This window comes from Lissotriton helveticus, chromosome 7 (assembly GCF_964261635.1).
Source record: "Lissotriton helveticus chromosome 7, aLisHel1.1, whole genome shotgun sequence".
In the NCBI taxonomy this organism is placed as follows: Eukaryota; Metazoa; Chordata; class Amphibia; order Caudata; family Salamandridae; genus Lissotriton; species Lissotriton helveticus.
The window spans coordinates 151,586,474-151,605,915 of record NC_136068.1 but is presented as its reverse complement, the minus strand read 5'-3'; the positions used below and the strand labels follow the sequence as shown (position 1 = coordinate 151,605,915).

The 19,442-nt window shown below is 45.8% G+C and overlaps 1 protein-coding gene across 2 annotated transcripts in view; it reads left to right on the top strand.

Moving 5' to 3' along the window:
* The window catches only part of EDN3 (endothelin 3), a 430,092-nt gene that overhangs the window by 203,349 nt on the left and 207,301 nt on the right, over window positions 1–19,442 (top strand). The gene's annotated exons all lie outside the window — the stretch shown is intronic.

Here is a 19,442-nt window from a genome sequence, read left to right as displayed (position 1 = left end):
CTTGGGAACCCTAGTTGTAACCCACTCATCAGCCCTCTTGCCCAACTCTCTTGGACTAGAAAGCTTTGAATCAACAAGTGCTGGTGTAAATTCTCTGAGGAACAATTTGTAAGAACGCGGCCCTTAACCACTAAATTATAAATTCCCTCTTCGGTATCAACATTGTCAACCTAAATCCAGCCTTCAAGTGACTTTACAGAAGCATCTGCAAAGTCCCCGTGTGTTTGTGTTGCCCCCTTTGGTGTCATTCTAAACGTTTGTCTGTACTGTTCAGGGGTAAGATCAAACAGCTCAATGAGTGCCTCTCATGTGGATGTAAGGTTCTGCCACCTCATTCTCTAGTGTAAGCAATCTATCTCTCCCTACTGTTGGTAGTAACTCCCACAACAGGGCCCCCAATGTTGTGCACTCACCCTCCTCATACTAAGAGCTCTCTCATAGAATGCTAGCCACCTGTCAATCACCCCCCCCGTCTCAGTATACTTGGAAGCAATACCCTTAAGCAATCTGGGATCATAGGCACCACCGGTGAGTACCTCTGGTTCTTTGTTGCTACCACCATTGCTAGTTAACCCCAGCTTGACTCTCTTCTAGTTAGGGCAAGTTTCTTTGCTTTGAGTTCCAGCTTCCTCTCCAGAAAGGCAAGCAGTTCTGGGGATCTTACTGTGGAAATGAAGCTCATACCCAGATACAGAGCCATTTCTTCATCTGATCCTGGAGACCTCACTCTGGTGGTTCTCCTCACTCTCAGAAGAAATAAAGCCATTGTCACCTTCATCACCACTATCATGTGTGACTTCTCCTGCCAACTGGTCTTGGGACCTCCTGGTTTCTTCCCATTCTTGAGGGCTTGTTCTAATTCCTCCTTTATAGCAGTCATGCCAAATCCTATGTTCCATCTCCTGCACATCCCTCTTAAATCGTTGATTTTCATTGTGGACTGGTTTACCAAGCCAATTGCCTTATCCATATTAAAGCCTTTGGAAAAGCGATTGCCCACTTTATGAAAAACTGGTTGTTGACTTCTTTGGTTCTTTGAAAATACAGTGCCTAGTGCAAACAGAACTTTGGTAAACCTTTTGAAACATTTTTCTGTATATTGACCTGAAAGACTTTTATCAGTAGTTAACAACTTATTAGATGTCTGGTATAGCTAAACACAAGTTCCGGATCCCATGTCTAGGCACCAATATGAGGATCTGAGTGTACTCTATGATAGGGCTGTTAATGGGGCCTTATCGTGGAGTACACTCACAGATACCACCTTGGGTCCAGTCAGTTTTGTTTATTTAACCTTAGCTCAACCCTGGGTATCTGTGGCTGTGAGCAGTAAGCCTGACAAAGGAACTTAGGGCCAGATGTAGATAATCAGCATTTACAGATTCTAAAATACCGAATTATACCGATTCGGTATTTTAGAATCGGTAAATGCTATGTAGGTATCCCATCGATAAATTTTACCGAATCTGTAAAATTCGGTAAATACCGAATCGGTATTTACCGATTCAGTATTCCCCTTTCATTCCTATGGGCCTTAAGGCCCATAGGAATGAATAGGAATTACCGAATCGGTAAATACCGACTCGGTAAAAGGGGGGAAACATTGAAGGGTGGCAGGGTGTCACTTTGACACCCTGTTGCACCCCTGAATTGTGTATGGGTGCACATGTGGCAGACATACATGCCCTAAGGGCATGTATGTCTCCCATGGCACTGTTATTATTTGCATAAATTTGCATTTTTTAGGGTTTTCGAAATTTACCACCAACTTGTAGTTGGTGGTAAATAACGAATCCTAAAATGGGAAAATCCCTACATATCAGGATTCGGTAATTTACCGAATCGGTATTTAATAATTCGGTAATTTACCGATTCCTTAAATTACCGATTTGGTAAATTACCGAATCCCTAATTTAGGCCCCACATATGAAATGCCTAATTCCTGTCGGTAACGGCCGACATTCGGTCATTTCGGCCGTTATCGACCGGAATTAGGATTCCTACATCTGGCCCTTAGTAATAATCATTTAACAGCACCAGACAACAGAATGAGAAAATCACACACCAATAAATAGATACAACCACAATATTTGAAAATTGACCCGTATATTAATGAATTTTTAGAGACCTTGATTATTAAAATCCACCAGAGGGTTCTGGAGATACATATTTCCGAACTTTTTACAACTTTTAAATGCAATCGCAAACAAGCATTGGCACATGTAAAGTTTGAAAGCTTTTGAAAAAGTTAGTGTGAGTACTCCGGCCTGAACTAGGCGACTTAAATCAGCAGGGATAAAGTCTTGGGGGCCAGAAAGGATACTTTGGACAGTTACCTGGCCACCAGAGCATTTTTTAACCAAGTTCCAAACTTTACAGGGCAACCAACATAGATGTCAGTGGAGTGGTCCTAATGCTGAGGGATGCAGGCTCAAAGCTGCTTAGAGGTGCTCCTAATGCTGTGCAGTCAATGAGGGTGAAGTCCGGTCAAGTCCCTGGTCCACAGGTGAGTGGGTCTGTCTATGGATCTCGAGCCCACAAAGTCCTCTGTGCAGGGTTCTAAGGGCTGCCAATGCAGACCGTGCGCTTTTGTAACATAGCGGTCACAGTGCAAATCTTTGGTGGAAGTTGGTGTCCATCTCAGGTGACGAATCCGGTCACAACCAACACTCATGGGTCCAGCAGACTCGGGTGCACCTTTAGGCTGTCTCCGAGTTGTCCTTTGAATTGCCTGTCCGGTAGCGGCAAAACATCTGCAAGGGATACCAGAGATGCGATTTAGGCTTGTTCAGCTTTATTGTCCCCAGTAACATTCTGTGAGGTCAGCCAACCGACCCTTGGTGTCTCTAGTTCGGACGGGGTCTAGGAATGAGCTTTTCCCCAAGCCAGGTTCTCAAAACAGGCTCCAATCTCCCTTAGCCCAAAGAGCAGCAGGTAAAGTCACTCTGGCGTCGCAGCCTCTCGTGCGCTTCCAAAGAGTGAAAAGTGGTCTTCTTCTTGTCCTATTTCCAAATCCAGCAAGATCTACGGGACAGGATGCCCAGGGGTGCCCTACTCATCCCAGAAAAGTCCCGCAAGGGGACCACCCGGTCACTAACCAATAAGCTACTGAGTCCCCAACTCTCTAGTGATGAAGTTCCTGTGATGTGTGGTATCTGGCTATCCCAGAGTGCCCCATTATAGCTCCCTTCAACATGGCACAACCCTTCCTCAGTCGTTGGGCGCAGGGAAGCTCACTGGAGGTGTGGCTACCAGTAGGCTACATGACCAGTTTGAACACAGGTTGTCCTCCCTTAGCTCTGTCTCCTAATAGTCTTTTATATATTAGTTGAATGCTGCATGTGACTTCATTACTCCCGACCACCTCCAATTGACGCGAACATCCCTGTATCTGAAAACTTTGTTCCCTTCAGACAGGGTCTACTATGAAAGTCAACCATTTAGCCAGGTAGGATGTTACATCTTCATTTGCCCATAGGAAGCCATTGCTATTGTTTTCATGTCAAATTTAAATTTCATTCGCATGGCTCAGCATAGGATGTGATCAATGAATGGTGATAAATGGTACCAGGTAAATTCTTGACCATCGGGTTGAGAAACAGATCTACATACTGTGCTAGTTTCTCCGTGGGACCCCCCTATACCAGATACTATGGGTCTCCCTGGTGGAAAAGTGGTGTGCTTGTGTACCTTGGGAAGGGTATACATCCAAGGGAAAATGGGTCTCACTACTTTCATGTACAGTGCTTCACCTTCATCAATGAGACCTTGGGTGTCCCAATTAGAAAGGTTTTTATTGATCAGAAGAGTCAAAGGGCCTGTGGGATTGCTGCTTAGTTTTGATTCCGCCCGTGCCTCTTTCCTACAGCACCCTAGACTTTCTATTCCTTCATCTCACTCTTGCAGGTTATTTTTCATCCTTGCTTTTTCTCTTTCTTATTATTTTCTTGACTTTATTTTCCTATTTTCTACCTCTTTCTTCTGCTGCAGGTTAAATTCTGAAGATGATTAAAATGGATTGGCAGCTGTCGTATTCCAATGGTGGATGGAGAGATTGTTTAAGGACGTCAGAGAGATTATGTTCTTTCAGGATAGTGTCCTGAACAAAGAAAAACTTGATGTTCGACTGAGGAGGTTTTTAAATATTCTAAACGATTATGGGTTGCCTGCGAAGTATGTGAAATGCAATTTAACTGTCCACAGTTTGAACTATTTAGGGCATGAAGTCAGCAAGGAGGGAATCATTTCACGGAGTTTGATACAGCGCATACTTGACCCTCTATCCCTTACATGAGGACACATTGATTTTTGTTAGACAAGGGGAGATTAAATGATTTGCCCAGAATCACAGGGTGTTCAGTGTCATTGCCGAGACTCAAACCCGGTTCCCCAGATTCGAGATCGACCGCCCTAGCCGTTAGGCCAACTCCTCTCCTTTTAACCACAGATGAGTTTTTTACTACTCCCAGGATTGTGCGATCCGCAATGAGATTAATGGATTTTAATTAAAAGATCCAGTACATCCCAGGAGTTAAGAATAGAGTGGCAGACTATTTGTGCAGACTTTCACTGCCGTTCAGTGAAGTTACAAAAATGACTCTGAGAGGATTACAGTGTTGCCTAGTTGGACTTGAATGTTTTGCTTTGAAAACTGACGATGCATATCGTCAAGGTATGTAAATGTGGATTGAAGAATGCAAACTCTGTATATACACATATACCCATACCTCCACAATATTTTAATTGTCAATATTTTTGATATGGTGTTCTTGTAGTATGATATTTTTGTCATCTGATATTCTGACATTTAGCCACTTATAAATCATATCTTTCTTTAAAGCCCACTAAAACGTAACTTCATTTCATTAGGTCTCCCCCGAGACAGCACGTGGGCAGTTGCTTGCAAGCCATTTTGTTTACATACAGGGGACTTAGAGACTACCCATTAGTTACCTTTTGTTGGCTTCATTGTTAGTCGTATTTGCTTGCTCTTGTTTGGTCAGTGCGTGCTGGCTTTACTCTGGCTTCATTTGCTATTTGTGTATTTCCTGTGTCACTGGAGCATGGAACAAGTACTGCTTCCGTTTTTTGGGTGTATCCTTTGGCTGCTTCTGGTTCCTGTCTTATTTTTAGGTCGAGCCTGGGCAGCACTGTATTCAGGTATAAACTTGAAGCTCCGCCCATTTTCTGCCCATCTTTTCAATTGGCTCCTGTTACTGTCCTTTCTAAGGGTTGCTTTTCATTCATGAATAGGCTTAATAGTCCATCTTTAGTACTACCTTGTCTACATTTGTAACCTTCCATGAGGACTTTACCTTTTACTTGTATTGTTACACAGTATGTTTTGTTTAGTCTGTGTGCACTATTTTCTTTAATCATTTCTCACACGTCATATTTACCAAACGAGCTGGTTTAGTAATGGCATAATAGCGACCATGTCATATTTACACAACCATCCTGCACCTTTTAATCAGCATTTTCATTTTTTGGCAGCTCGGTCCGCCTTAGCTATAGCGGCCACGCTCCTTTCTTTCTTTACTTTGCCAGCATGGTCCGCTTTAACTATAGTGGCCACGCTTCTTTATTTCTTTACGTTCCCAGCGCGGTCCGGTTTTACTATACTGGCTCCGTTCCCGGCTGCCATTTTTTCTTTTTATCGGGGTACTAGCCAAAAGCGGGTGCCCGCCTGGAGTCGGGAGGCGCGCATTTTGCACATAAAGGCTTGCGGCTGCCATTGGCTAGTACTCTGTACTCCCCAATCTCCCGTTCCGTGCCCAACACCATCTCACCCCTCCCACTTGCCCATCCCCACCACCCCTCCTAGGTCGAGATTTTAAGCTATAGGCTTATTATTTATGTGTGAGTTTTTGAAACATATGAATAAAAGGCATTGTCATTTACAATGCCAATAGCATAAACTTTTGCAAATGCGAGACCTATTGCATTACAAATGCTTGTTTTCTTCTACTAGCAGCACTTTGTATGTGTGTGTGTGTTTAGGTTGTCTCACGGCTGGTTTTGCTCCATGCTGTTGCTTTAACCTCTCCTTTCCTGTGTTTCACTCCATTTTACTTTTCATCCTCTTGGAGTCTATTCTTTGTTGCAGTATACCAACACCAGCAAGCCACAGGTTGTGAGTGTTGCTTTTAACAACGATTTCAAAATACATGAATAGCTTTATAGCTGTGTACAATGTAACAAAGATTACCATACTATACAATTATTCCCCATATTACACAATGAGAGGCCATACCATACCAGGCCGTACAATACTTTACCAGACCATATTATACAATAACAGGCCTTGACATGCGATACTAGAGTATATAATGACAGACCTTACCATACCACACTATACAATGCTAGACAGTACCACATCTTATTATACTATACCATATCATACCATACCATACCATACTATACAATGACAAGCCATACCATACTACACAATGACAGGCCATACCATACCATACACTAATAGGCCCTATATACCATACTGTACTATACCATAACAGGCCACACTATACCATAACATACTATACAATGGCAGGCCGTATCATACTGTACCATATTATACAATAACAGACCATGACAAGCAATACCATACTTAGAAGTGACAGGCCATACCACACCATACCATATCATACCATGACAAGGCATACCATACCACACTATACAAAGACGGCCCTAAATATTAACCCCTTCAGTGCTAATGACAAGGGTAACTCGTCATGGAGTTTCCATTGATTTCAATGGAAAGTCAATGGAAGTGCATCATGTGCCTTAGCAGCCAAGTGGTTAATATATATTATACATGACAGAGCATAACATACCTTACTATACAATGACAGGCCACACCGTACTAAACCATATGAGGACAGGCCATACCAGACCATACTAAACACAACAGTGCATAACAGACCATGCTATAAAATGACCTGCCTCACCATATCATATCATGCTGTACAGTGACAGGCCTTGCCATATCATGCTATATAATTTCAAGACACACTATTCTGTTCAATGACAAGCCATACCATTCAAGACTATACAATATCAGGCCATATGATGCCATACCGTACCATGACAGGCCATACCATACCATATCATATTGTGCAATAACAGGCCATACGCCATACCCTACCATACTATAGAAAAGTTATCGTTCAATCATAGAATTATGATCTAATATATTATAATAATCTTTTTGTACAAAGGTTACACAACATCACTAAAAAAGAATGATAATCCAATCGATTGTGCGTAGGCAACACCTATTGGCTCTGTCAATGCTTGTTTTCTATTGAAGTGCTAATGGGAATTAGGCATCAATATGTTTAGAAAGTTTGATATTGAATTGCAGTTCATTATAAAGTACAGTATTTCAACATTCATTCATTCTGTAGTAGGGGATCTCTGTGTTAGTCATAATCTAGTGAATAGTCCCGCCCATGTGCGTGGACCCGGAGCAATCAAAAATAATCTCTTAAGGTGTCGAAAAATGCAGAACTGCACAGACACTTAAGAGAGAATTTAAAGACAGATAATGCAGCCTATATCCACAGGCTACACTGTCCAGTACTTCAACTAGAAATTCCACCAAAAATCCACAAACAGCAAAGCCTGTCATATTTCCCTTGCTTTAACAGCAAAACCCCTCTGGAATGATAGAGAGGAAGACATGGACAGACTAGCCCCATAGGCTGCCATTATGTGGCTCAAAACAGGATACTGTGCCTTTAAGAGAACTTCACAGTATCCCAGAATGCAATGCAGGTCCCTTTTACTTTCAGTTCTTTTTTCCGGCTCCTGCAAGCAGGACCCTGGAGCATTGAGCTCTCAAGGGTTTATTGGTGATATTTTCACTTTTTCAAAGTTATTTGAGTGCTTTTCTGAAGTACTTTGGTGGTTTTTCTTCCTGTTTATCTTTTGGTGCACTCTTTGTTGGTCAATATGCCTGCATTATTCGACAAATGCCCTGAGTGATCCAGGAAGAAGGCCAAGTCCGACCCACACGAGGCGTGTATCATCTGCCTTCCTTCATCTCATGTCCTAGAGGAGTGTGACATCTGCCAGGGTTTCTCTAGCAGGACCCTGAGGGATAGGATGAAGATCAGGCTTCAGGGCCTGGAGGCCAGAAGACTGAAGACGAAAGATGGGTCTGGAGGGGCTTCCTCTGCCCATGCTGAGGCCTCTGGGGGGCTCCCCAGAGGCGACCAGCAAACGTCCCCATTCTCCTTCTGCGTCGATTGCACTGACCACGAGGTCGAGAGGGATAACTGCAGTCTGTTCCCCGTCTCCCCAGGGCTCTGGGTTGAAGTTTCGAGGGAACTGAACAGACAGCCGCCGAAGTCTCCGGTGACGATTGCGTCGTCGTCGAGAGGCCCGGCGTTGGCGCTCGCCGCCGAGGCGACTTCGCCGTCGGCGAAGAGGAGAAGGTCGTCGTCAAGGGGATCCTTGACGTCGAAGAGAAGATCGCCGTCGAGGCGAAGGTCGCCGTCATGGCGTAGAAGGTCGCCGTCATGGCGTAGAAGGTCGCCGTCGAGGTGCAGAAGGTCGCTGTCGAGGCGTAGGAGGTCGCTGTCGAGGCGAAGAAGGTCGTCGTTGAGGCCAAGGCAATCGCCGTCGAGGGATAGGCGCTCGCCATCGAGGAGACGAAGCTCGAAGTCGAGAGGCCGACGCTCGCCGTCCGGTCGACGTTCTTCAACGCCGAGAAGGCGTAGAAGGAGTTCTGATGCCAGGAGTAAATCTGAGAGGTGTCCAGTGTCTTTGGGAGGCTCTCCAAAGTCCCTGCCTAGTAAGGAGGCGGGTCACCGGGCTCGGTGTACTCTGTTGTGTATACCCCTGCTAGGCCGAAGACAGTTACGCCTCCAATCTGCCCTTCTCGGGGGAAACCCTGTTCGGCAAGCATGCGGACGATGAGATGGCACGCATGAAAGCGGAGGCAGAGACTCTGACAGCTGTGGGCTTGGAGAAGCCCAAAGAAAAGAAAGCCTACCGCCCGTTCCAGAGACGGTTCGGGGCACAGGGCAGAGGGCGAGGACAGGCTTCGGGACAGCAGCAACAACAACAACAGCAGCAGTTCCGGAGGCCTTTCCAGAAGTGCCAGAAGGGTAGAGGAGGTCAGCAGTCCTCTACAGCGAACAAGGGCGTTGCCGGGTCTCGACCCTGAGCAGTTACTTCCCCTACATCCGTTACCCGCTCCGGTGGGGAGAAGCGTTCAATTTTTTCTGGCAGAGTGGAGAAAAATTACTCAGGACAAGTGGGTGCTGAATATTGTTTGCAATGGATACAGTCTTCGGTTCACCAGCCCGCCTCCATCGATTCCACCGGTCAGCTCGCAGTTTCAACTGCGCGAGCTCCATGCGGAGGCAGATATCCTGTTAAGGAAAAGGGCGATAGAAGACGTAACTCTGTCTCAAAGAGAAAGAGGTCTGTACTCCCGGTTCTTTCTGGTTCGCAAGAAGGACAAGAACGAGTTCAGGCCCATTCTGGATTTGCGGCAAGCAAACAAGTAGATTCGCAGAGAGAAGTTTTGCATGCTGTCATTGCATCAGATTTATCCTCAGCTGCAACAGGGGGACTGGCTCTGTGCTATACACCTACAGGATGCGTATTTCCATGTGCCCATTGCACACAAACACAGGAAGTTCCTGCGATTCCGAGTCGGCACCAATCATTATCAGTATACAGTACTGCCATTCGGGCTGAAGTCTGCGCCCAGAACATTCTCGAAGTGCATGGCAGTGGTAGCTGCACACCTAAGGAAGAACAAGGTGTTTGTTTACCCGTACCTGGACGATTGGTTGATCAAGGCCTCCTCCTTCTCGGAAGCTCAAGCGCACTTCCGGAAGACGTGCGTTCTCTTGAACAAGCTGGGGTTGCACATCAACATGTCCAAGTCTGTCCCGACTCCGGTCCAGTGCATACAGTACTTGGGAGCCTCCATCAATACGCTGTCGGCAAGCGTGTCTCCTTCGGAGGAGAGACGGTTATCACTCCTTCGGAAGGCTCAGGCTCTTATGACCGCTCCATCTACAACAGTGAGGGCAGTGTCTTCTCTACTGGGGTCGATGGCCTCTTGTATCTTCCTCACGCCACATGCACGGCTGCACATGAGACCATTGCAGGAGTGCTTGGAGGATCAGTGGGATCAGAGGAAAGGATCTTGGGACGACAAGATACGACTGTCTCTTGCATGCTCTTCAGTCTCTGAAGTGGTGGTGTTCGGCGGAGAATCTCCTCAGAGGGGTTCCCTTCCACAAGGACATTCCCACGCAGACTATCGTGACGGATGCGTCGCTCCACGGCTGGGGGGCGCACTCCGGAGACTTACAGATTCAAGGGACGTGGTCCCCGACGGAGTCCACGTACCACATCAATTTCCTGGAACTCAGAGCTGTTCACTTGGCACTGAAGGCCTTTCATCCGTCCTTCCGGACCAACTCTTTGCTTGTTCAGACGGACAATACGACCACGATGTATTACCTCAACAAGCAGGGGGGGTCGAGATCGCGCACTCTGTCGCAGGAGGCGCAGGCGATCTGGCACTGGCTTCTGGCCAGAGGACTGACTATAACGGCCACCCATCTACCAGGTGTGCAGAATGTTCAGGCAGACGCACTGAGCAGACTGATTCAGGAAAACCACGAATGGGTCATAAACGACGAAGTACTAGGAGAAGTCTTCGCAAGGTGGGGGACTCCAGACGTAGATATGTTCGCCACCGCCGAAAACAGCAAATGCCGAGACTTCGCCTCCAGGTACTACCAGCCAGGGACGCTGGGGAATGCGTTATGGATCAACTGGTCGAACAGCTTTCTGTACGCTTTTACACCCATTCCCCTGATTCCGGCGGTGCTCATCAAGCTGTCCCAGTCCAGGGCGCGGATGATCCTGATTTCCCCGGAATGGCCCAGGCAGTGGTGGTTCACGGACCTGCTTCACCGGTCTCTCCTTCCTCACATACGGCTGCCGTGCAGGCCGGACCTTCTCGCGAAGTTCGGGGGCAGATGTTGCACCCCAACCTCTCGTCTTTGAGTTTGGCGGCATGGCTCCTGAGATAGTGCAATATGGCCATCTGAATCAACCTGAAGATTGAAGATACTGGAGGAGGCTAAGCGACCTTCCACTAGGACTTCTTATGCTTACAAGTGGAAGAGATTTTGCATCTGGTGCAAGTCCAAGAACTATGACCCGACGACATGTAAGACATGTAAGGAAGATGTCATCCTTCCATATCTTCTACATCTGGCGCAGTCTGGCCTTAATGTCCATTCCATTAAGGTTCATCTGGCTGCATTGACTGCCTACAGGAAATGTCCTTCACAGACTTCCTTCTTTCAGATCCCTGTGATCAAAGATTTTTTGGAAGGCTTGAAGAAAGTGTTCCCTCCTGTCCGGCTTCCTTCGCCTTCATGGGAATTGAATGTGGTGCTGTCCAGATTGATGAAGGAGCCTTTTGAACCTATTCATAAGGCTTCGTTGCAGCACCTGTCCTAGAAGGCGGCGTTCCTCGTGGCCATTACATCGGCCCGCAGGGTGAGTGAAATTCAGGCGTTGTGTTGCCAAGAACCTTATACTGTATTTCATGCTGCTAAGGTTGTTATGCGTACTCACCCTAAATTTCTTCCTAAAGTTATATCCGACTTTCATGTTAACCAGACCATAACTTTGCCTACGTTTTTTCAGAATCCTTCCTCTCCAGCGGAAAGGTCCCTGCATTCCCTGGATGTCAGGAGGGTGTTGAAATTTTATCTGGATAAAACCAAGGATATTCGTAGGTCAGACCAATTGTTTATCAATTATGGATCAGTCAGGACGGGTCTTGCTACCTCTAAACAGTCCATCTCGGGGTGGATTGTGTCCTGTATACAATTGTGTTACCAAAAAGCTAATAAGACCTTAGGGGGTAAGCCTACGGCTCATTCCACCTGGGGCAAAGCTGCCACGACTGCTTTTCTCCGTAATGTTCCGATTGCAGAAATCTGCAAGGCGGCCACTTGGAAGTCGGTTCATACCTTTGCTAAGCATTACTGCCTGGACACTGATGCCAGGGCAGACGCTCAGGTTGGGCAGGCTTCGCTGCGAAATTTGTTCGCACAATAGTGGTATTATTTCTCTGTTCTCCACCGCCGCTTTGGTGTGGGGATGGGCTTGCCATTCTATTCACTAGATTATGACTATACACAGAGATCCCCTACTACAGAAGGAGTAGTTTCTGTCCTGTAACTCCAGTTCTGTAGTAAGGGTATCTCTGTTATAGTCATAATCGCCCGCCCTCCTCCCCGGTGGAGAGAGATATTCGTGTAAGGAATGCTACAGGTCTGGCGTGTTACGCCTTCAAAAAGAACTGAAAGTAAAAGGGACCTGCATTGCATTCTGGGATACTGTGAAGTTCTGGAAAGTTCTCTTAAAGGCACAGTATCCTGTTTTGAGCCACATAATGGCAGCCTATGGGGCTTGTCTGTCCATGTCTTCCTCTCTATCATTCCAGAGGGGTTTTGCTGTTAAAGCAAGGGAAATATGGACAGGATTTGCTGTTTGTGGATTTTTGGTGGAATTTCTAGTTGAAGTACTGGACAGTGTAGCCTGTGGATATAGGCTGCATTATCTGTCTTTAAATTCTCTCTTAAGTGTCTGTGCAGTTCTGCATTTTTCGACACCTTAAGAGATTATTTTTGATTGCTCCGGGGTCCACGCACATGGGCGGGACTATTTACTAGATTATGACTATAACAGAGATAACCCTACTACAGAACTGGAGTTACAGGACAGAAACTACTCCTTCATTCGCATCATAAAGCCTTATTTAGGGTAGATGCATGGCAGGGATCATCAGGTAACCGCAGGAAAAGGCATTGTAACAGACCTTTTTGGTGTTAGACTGATCATAGTTGGACTCAACATTCACTCATCTTCCGCTAAGGTGCACACTGCAATCGATTGCGCAACGGCAATACCTATTGGCTCTGTCAATGCTTGTTTTCTATTGAAGTGCTAATGGGAATTAGGCATCAATGTGTTTATAAAGTTTGATATTGAATTGCAGTTCATTATAAAATACAGTATTTCAACATTCATTCATTCATTCGCATCATAAAGCCTTATTTAGGGTAGATGCATGGCAGGGATCATCAGGTGACCTCAGCAAAAGGCATTGTAACAGACCTTTTTGGTGTTAGACTGATCATAATTGGACTCAACATTCACTCATCTACCGGTAAGGCGCACACTGCTAACTGAATTGCAAAAAGGTGGGAAGAGACTCATTTAATGAAGAATAATAGAGCACAAACACTGACTCAGCAGTTCACCTTGTCTTTACTATCTTTACATTTCTGTATTTGAGGGTGCTCACTCAGTTGAGTTTTGTTCTTCTGCTGAGGTGCACTCCGAGGCCATTGAAAGTGGATTTTAAAACTCACATGCGTTTCAATAGCCAGGCACTGCAGCTCTGCTGATGCCAAACATGCTGCAGCATTTACATTTTTCAGAATGGAAACGAAATGATGCAGAAATTATTAGCTCTGTGGGCCAGATGAGATTTTGCCTGCTGGGGCGCTCCACACCAATTTTTGGCCCTTCTGGTGTAATTGGGCACCAGCACAGGGTGGCATCCCAAGGTTGCTGTCTGTCATTGCTTTATGGAAATGCTCGGATTCCATGGAAGTTGGGAATGCAGTGCGTTTGCGGAATTCTGTTAAGCAATTATAAATAAGTACATCGACTACCACATTGTCAATGAACATCAAACAACTTACAAAGCGTAGGTGTATCAAACGGGGCCTCAAACTGTGCTTAGTGTAATAAGGTAGGGCCCTAGGCCCTCATAAGTAAATGGTAATGATGCAGACACATTCAGATGGTGGGTAGAACTGGCCCACGGCACGTGCGCCCAGCTCCTTTTATTACCTGGGTCACATGTCCTGTGACACCTGTGCTGGATGGGTGTGGGGTGGGTTGGGGTGGGGTATAGTCTGGCCTCGGGGAGTGACTGGTAACAGAACAACTAGAACAGTGACCAGCAGGTCACTACTTCCCTCCAACACTTAATGGAAAAATGAAACAACCGAGTCCAACCTGTGGATGAGAATAAAGCAATAAATAGGAACTTCCACTGAGTCTGTTCAGCTGCTTGCAGAAACAGAACGATGGTACGACTGCAGCTAGGATCACCAGTTCTGCATGGCACAGTTCAGTGTTGTCCTGCGGGTCTGGTCCTCCTTCAACTCAAGATGTGGAAGTAGACACCAAAGTCTCTTGTTCTGTACTGTTCTCTGTGACGGTGCAGGTGGAGTGATGGTGAATCACTCATCAGTCCTGGTTGTTGTGGCATCCAGACAAATGCTGCAATGCTTCTCTCTACAGAATGGTGGGGTAGTTGCAAACATCCCTCTCACCAGGATGCCCCTCTCGCAGGTGTTCCCTTCTCACAGGATGTCCTGGAGGCCCTCTTCACCAGGCTTCCACTGGACTGGGTGTACTTCACCGTGTCACTCTAATGCCACCCTCTAGGTGTGTGGAGGAAGCGCTACGAGTCCCACCTTCAAGTCCCTAGCTCCACCTGAAGGGTAGTTGTCTACTCCTGCCACTTAGCACAAGATCTTCATCTTCCTGGGACCTTTGGAAGAGCAGCTGTAGACTCATCTATTGTGGTGGGACCCGCTCTCACCCACGTCTCTGAGGCCTTTGCCCCAGAGTCACCATGGTCTGTTGTGGAGTGGTCAGATCCTCTTCTTCAGGATGTCTGAGCAGCCTCACCATCCAGTCTTCCGTGCGACCCCAAAAGTGGATGTCACAAATGATCCAGCCTGGCTCGCTTCTGCAATCACCAGGTTTGCACTGTGTTCCGAAGACTCATGGATAGCTCGTTTCTCCAAGTGCCACCGATGTTCTCCAGGTACTGTGCTCCATGCCAGATGTACTTGCACTCTATGTCACCTAGTATAGGATAAATTGACCACCAAACTCTGTTTGATCGTAGCTCTTCCCACTCCATAATTGTTGGAAACATAGGAATTCGCATGTGCAACTGCATTTGAAATTATGAGGTAGTGAAAGGCCAAATTATTCTTTAGTCGATTAAGTTATTCCGACCAGAAAAGGCAAATGAGGTGGCGTAATGTGGCATATTCTGTGATAGTATTATTTCACTATCTTATTTCAACTCATATTAATACTGACTGGTCTAAGGTTTCACCTCGTGAACCTGTTATGAATCAGAATTTATTGACCGCATCAGTATTGCATAAATCCTACACATAGGCAATACAAAGTATGTTATTGCAACAGAATAACAATTTCACAAAAAAAGCTATGGGCCAGGTAGACTTGGGCATGTCTGAATAAAAATAGGGCTTGTATTAGGTTTGATGTTAGCCAAGGCCTTTTCATTTTTCTATGTTTATTTTTAATATATACTTACGTGTAGAGTATTTAAACCAGCCCTCTTCATCCATTGGACTGCTACTGTGTCATTCACATTTTTATTCTGTCCACTACATAATATATCATTGGGCAGTGAGTTAGCCCACAGCAGACATTGGCTAAATTGACTGTGAATGACGGCATTATACTATTTCACAAGCAGCATGTCCACACTCAAAGTGTTTCCCTTCTTTGGCAGGGACTACCATAACAATGTGAACTTTTGGAGACCAAAAACATATTTTTGCTTTTAGGCAGTCTTTTTAGAGTGACAGGAATGTGGCAGCTTACTCAACAAAGTTTTACAACAGCTTCCACAAAACAAAAGATGCATTATCAAAGCCAATTGGCTGACAGCCAATATCAGACATATTGGCTTTTCAAATGTTTTATTTTCTGTTTTTTTTTTCTTCATCGGAGTCAGGTTGGGATGAGGCGAACACAAAACATGTAATTTTTGGGCTGTGCCTGGACAGCCCATGCGCTGCTCTGCGAGCCATGCTGTATTGGAGTATGTACTTGAAGCCCTGCTCACTCTCCACCCATATTTTTCATTGGTTTGTGTCATTGTCCTTCCTAAATGCTGGCTTCTGATTCATTATTAGGCTTGTTAGTTCCTCCTTAGTGCCGCCTTGTCTTCATTTGTAACATCCCATGAAGACTTTACTTGGGTTGTTACACTGTACTTCTTCTTTAGTAAGCACTATTTTCTTTAATAAGTTTCTCTTACTGACACAGAGAGTCCGCCTCCCCCCGTTCAGATCAGAAGCCACCGAAGTCATCTGCGGCGTTCCTCAAGGCTCCTCGCTCAGCCCCACCCTCTTCAACGTCTACATGAGCCCCCTCGCGGCCATCGCACGCCAGCACAAACTCAACATCATCTCCTACGCCGACGACACCCAGCTGATCCTCTCCCTCACCAACGACCCCGCCACCGCCAGAGCCAACCTACACGTAGGGATGAAAGACGTAGCCGAGTGGATGATGAACAGCCGCCTGAAACTGAACTCGGATAAGACGGAAGTCCTCATCCTGGGATCGTCGCCCTCCGCCTGGGACGACTCCTGGTGGCCCCCTGCCCTGGGCAGCGCACCCAAACCAACGGACCACGCACGCAACCTGGGCTTCATCCTGGACTCCTCCCTCCATGACCAAACAAGTCAACGCCGTCTCCTTGTCATGCTTCAACATCCTACGCATGCTACGGAAGATCTTCCGGTGGATCCCCACCGAAACCAGGAAGACGGTCACCCAGGCCCTCGTCACCAGCCGACTGGACTACTGCAACTCCCTCTACGCCGGAACCACTGCAAAACTCCAGAAAAGACTCCAGCGGATCCAAAACGCCTCAGCACGCCTCATCCTGGACATCCCCCGACACAGCCACATCTCCGCACACCTAAGAAACCTGCACTGGCTCCCCGTCAACTAGAGAATCACGTTCCGACTCCTCACCCACGCACACAAAGCTCTCCACAACCAAGGCCCAAGATACCTCAACAACCGCCTCAACTTCTACACTCCCACCCGCCAGCTTCGATCGACCAACCACGCCCTCGCCGCCGTCCCCCGCATCCGAAGAGCCACTACGGGAGGAAGATCCTTCTCCTACCTGGCCGCCAAGACGTGGAACTCCCTCCCCACCCACCTCCGCCTGACCCAAGACCACCTCGCTTTCAGGAAGCAACTCAAGACCTGGCTGTTCGAGCAGTAGCGGACCCCCCTCCCCAAGCGCCTTGAGACCCTCCGGGTGAGTAGCGCGCTATACAAATGCCTTGATTGATTGATTGATTACTGCAGGAGGGTCTCTCATATCAGTTGTGACCACTGGAATGTTTAGTTAACTCGTAGTACTCAGGGAGCTTTTTAGGGGCCAAGGGAGACAGAAGGGGGCAACTCAGAAATGCCTTCAAGCATTTGGAATGCAATAGGTTTCACATTTGCGAAAGTTTAAACTATTGGCATTGTAAATGACAATGCCTTTTATTTATGTTTTAAAAACCAAAGCATAAATAGCATGCATTGTCATTTACAGTGCCAATAGCTCAAACTCGCGTAAATGCGAGACTTAGACTTCTTGTATTACAAATGCTTGTTGTCAGTGCCACCAGAAAGGAAGGTTTTTTATAACTACGTGCGACTGCTTTCTCTACCTGCAACTTGTGACTTTGGAAGGTACACCCCTTTTACTCAAAACTCCCGTCCCGGTTTATATGCGCCTTGATGATTTCTTTTTCGCAACCTTTATGATACATTTTTAATTGGTTATTCTAGTAAGAAATCTATAGAAATTAAAGAGATTTGCAGCACTTTCAAGGTCACAATGAAAGTTAAAAAAGGTTGTCCAGTAGCAAATGTGCTGTGAGATTTTAATGCTGGAAGTTATGCAAGTACATCATTTAGGCATAACTAAAGATACATTATGTTTGTTCAAAACAAATCGTAACAAAGGAAATAAAAACAAAAGTGTATACAAATTAATGAAATGTTGGTACTCTGTTAATTTTTTTAATCCACTGATGTATTTATTTATTTCAAATAACTAAATGGTTGGATGAACACAAGGATGACTTAAAAATCCATATTTTTAGGATAACAATTTATAGCGAGCAGGTGAAGTACAGCAGCAGTCTTTTTTTATTTTTTTTATTTATTGAGTATTTCATATCACAAATCATACACAGTTCCAGGAGAGCAATCTACATTGACCAGCAGTATTCCGGAATCTGCCAAAAATTGCAATAACTAGAACAGCCAAAAAAAAAAAAGGAGAAACACCCATGTCCTCCAATAACACAGCAACAATAAGAGAAAGAGCACAGGTACTCTACAGTTATAGTGGTATGTACATTTCTAAAGCACAGTGTCATCCCATCCTATACCTCCAGTGTCCAAATATAGTGAGGCATTGTACGCCAGGTTACCAGTGGATTACTCATCTAATTGTTCGACAGTGGCCAGTAAATATTCCCTCAGGGGAGCCCAAATATCCCTTGGGCGAGAGGATAGAGGAAGTTCTTCAGGATAAAGTTCCAGTTGCTCCCGGCAATACACCATGTCCTTAATCCACAAATCAGGTTTTGGGTGTAACTTACCATCCCACGTAAACAGGAGTCGCCGCTTTGCCAGTAACATAGCCGCTCTTACATATCGACCCACTGTAGCTTTTAACCTCGGTACATATCCTAGTAAACATTCTAATGGCGTGCAAGTGATTGTCAGGCCCGTCATTAATTGTAGTCGATTTACGACCTCTGCCCAATATTGTTCCACCATCCTACAGTTCCATGCAAGGTGGAGAAAATCTGCCCCGCTGTGACCACTCCTCCTACATCTAGTTGAGTCTCTCAAGCCCATTTTGTGTAGCTTATGTGGGGTGTGATAGACCTGGTGTAAGTGTTTCAGATGGATGATTCTCAAGTTTCTATTGGATGTCAGTCTACCCATTAGAGTGCATATTTGCTCCCACATGTCGTCTGTGATCTGTATATCCAGTATTGCACTCCAGCGATCTCTACTGCCATTCGCCCTATGCACCGTTTCCTCCTGCACTGTCTTGTATAACCGTGTCAGCAGCTTCTTCCTAGAAGAAGCTACAAGCAGCATCTGTAGCGAGCGCAGGGTCTCCGGCTCCCCAGGAAAACTAAGGTAATGATCACTCACAGCCCGTTGGAGCCTGTAGCAGGTGAAATGAAAGAGTGGCGTGGGATTTTGTATGTAGTTCAAATCAACCCCCGAAATGTATTTCCTTTTCGGGTACAAGTGGCAGAGGGCCCAGAGAGTGCATCAGAATGAAAATTATAGGTAGTTACTGTAAGAATCACAACCATCAAGTCCATTATAACACAAACCAAAACCGTGAACAGTAACAGCAAGTTATAGCCATGCACGCACGAGAGATTTCAGATGGGATATATTTAAAAGAGCTGTGAGAGTTGCATAGTTAGAGCAAATACATCTATTTATTTCATCTTGCTTAAAAGACAATGAAAGACCTATTGTGAACTTACAGT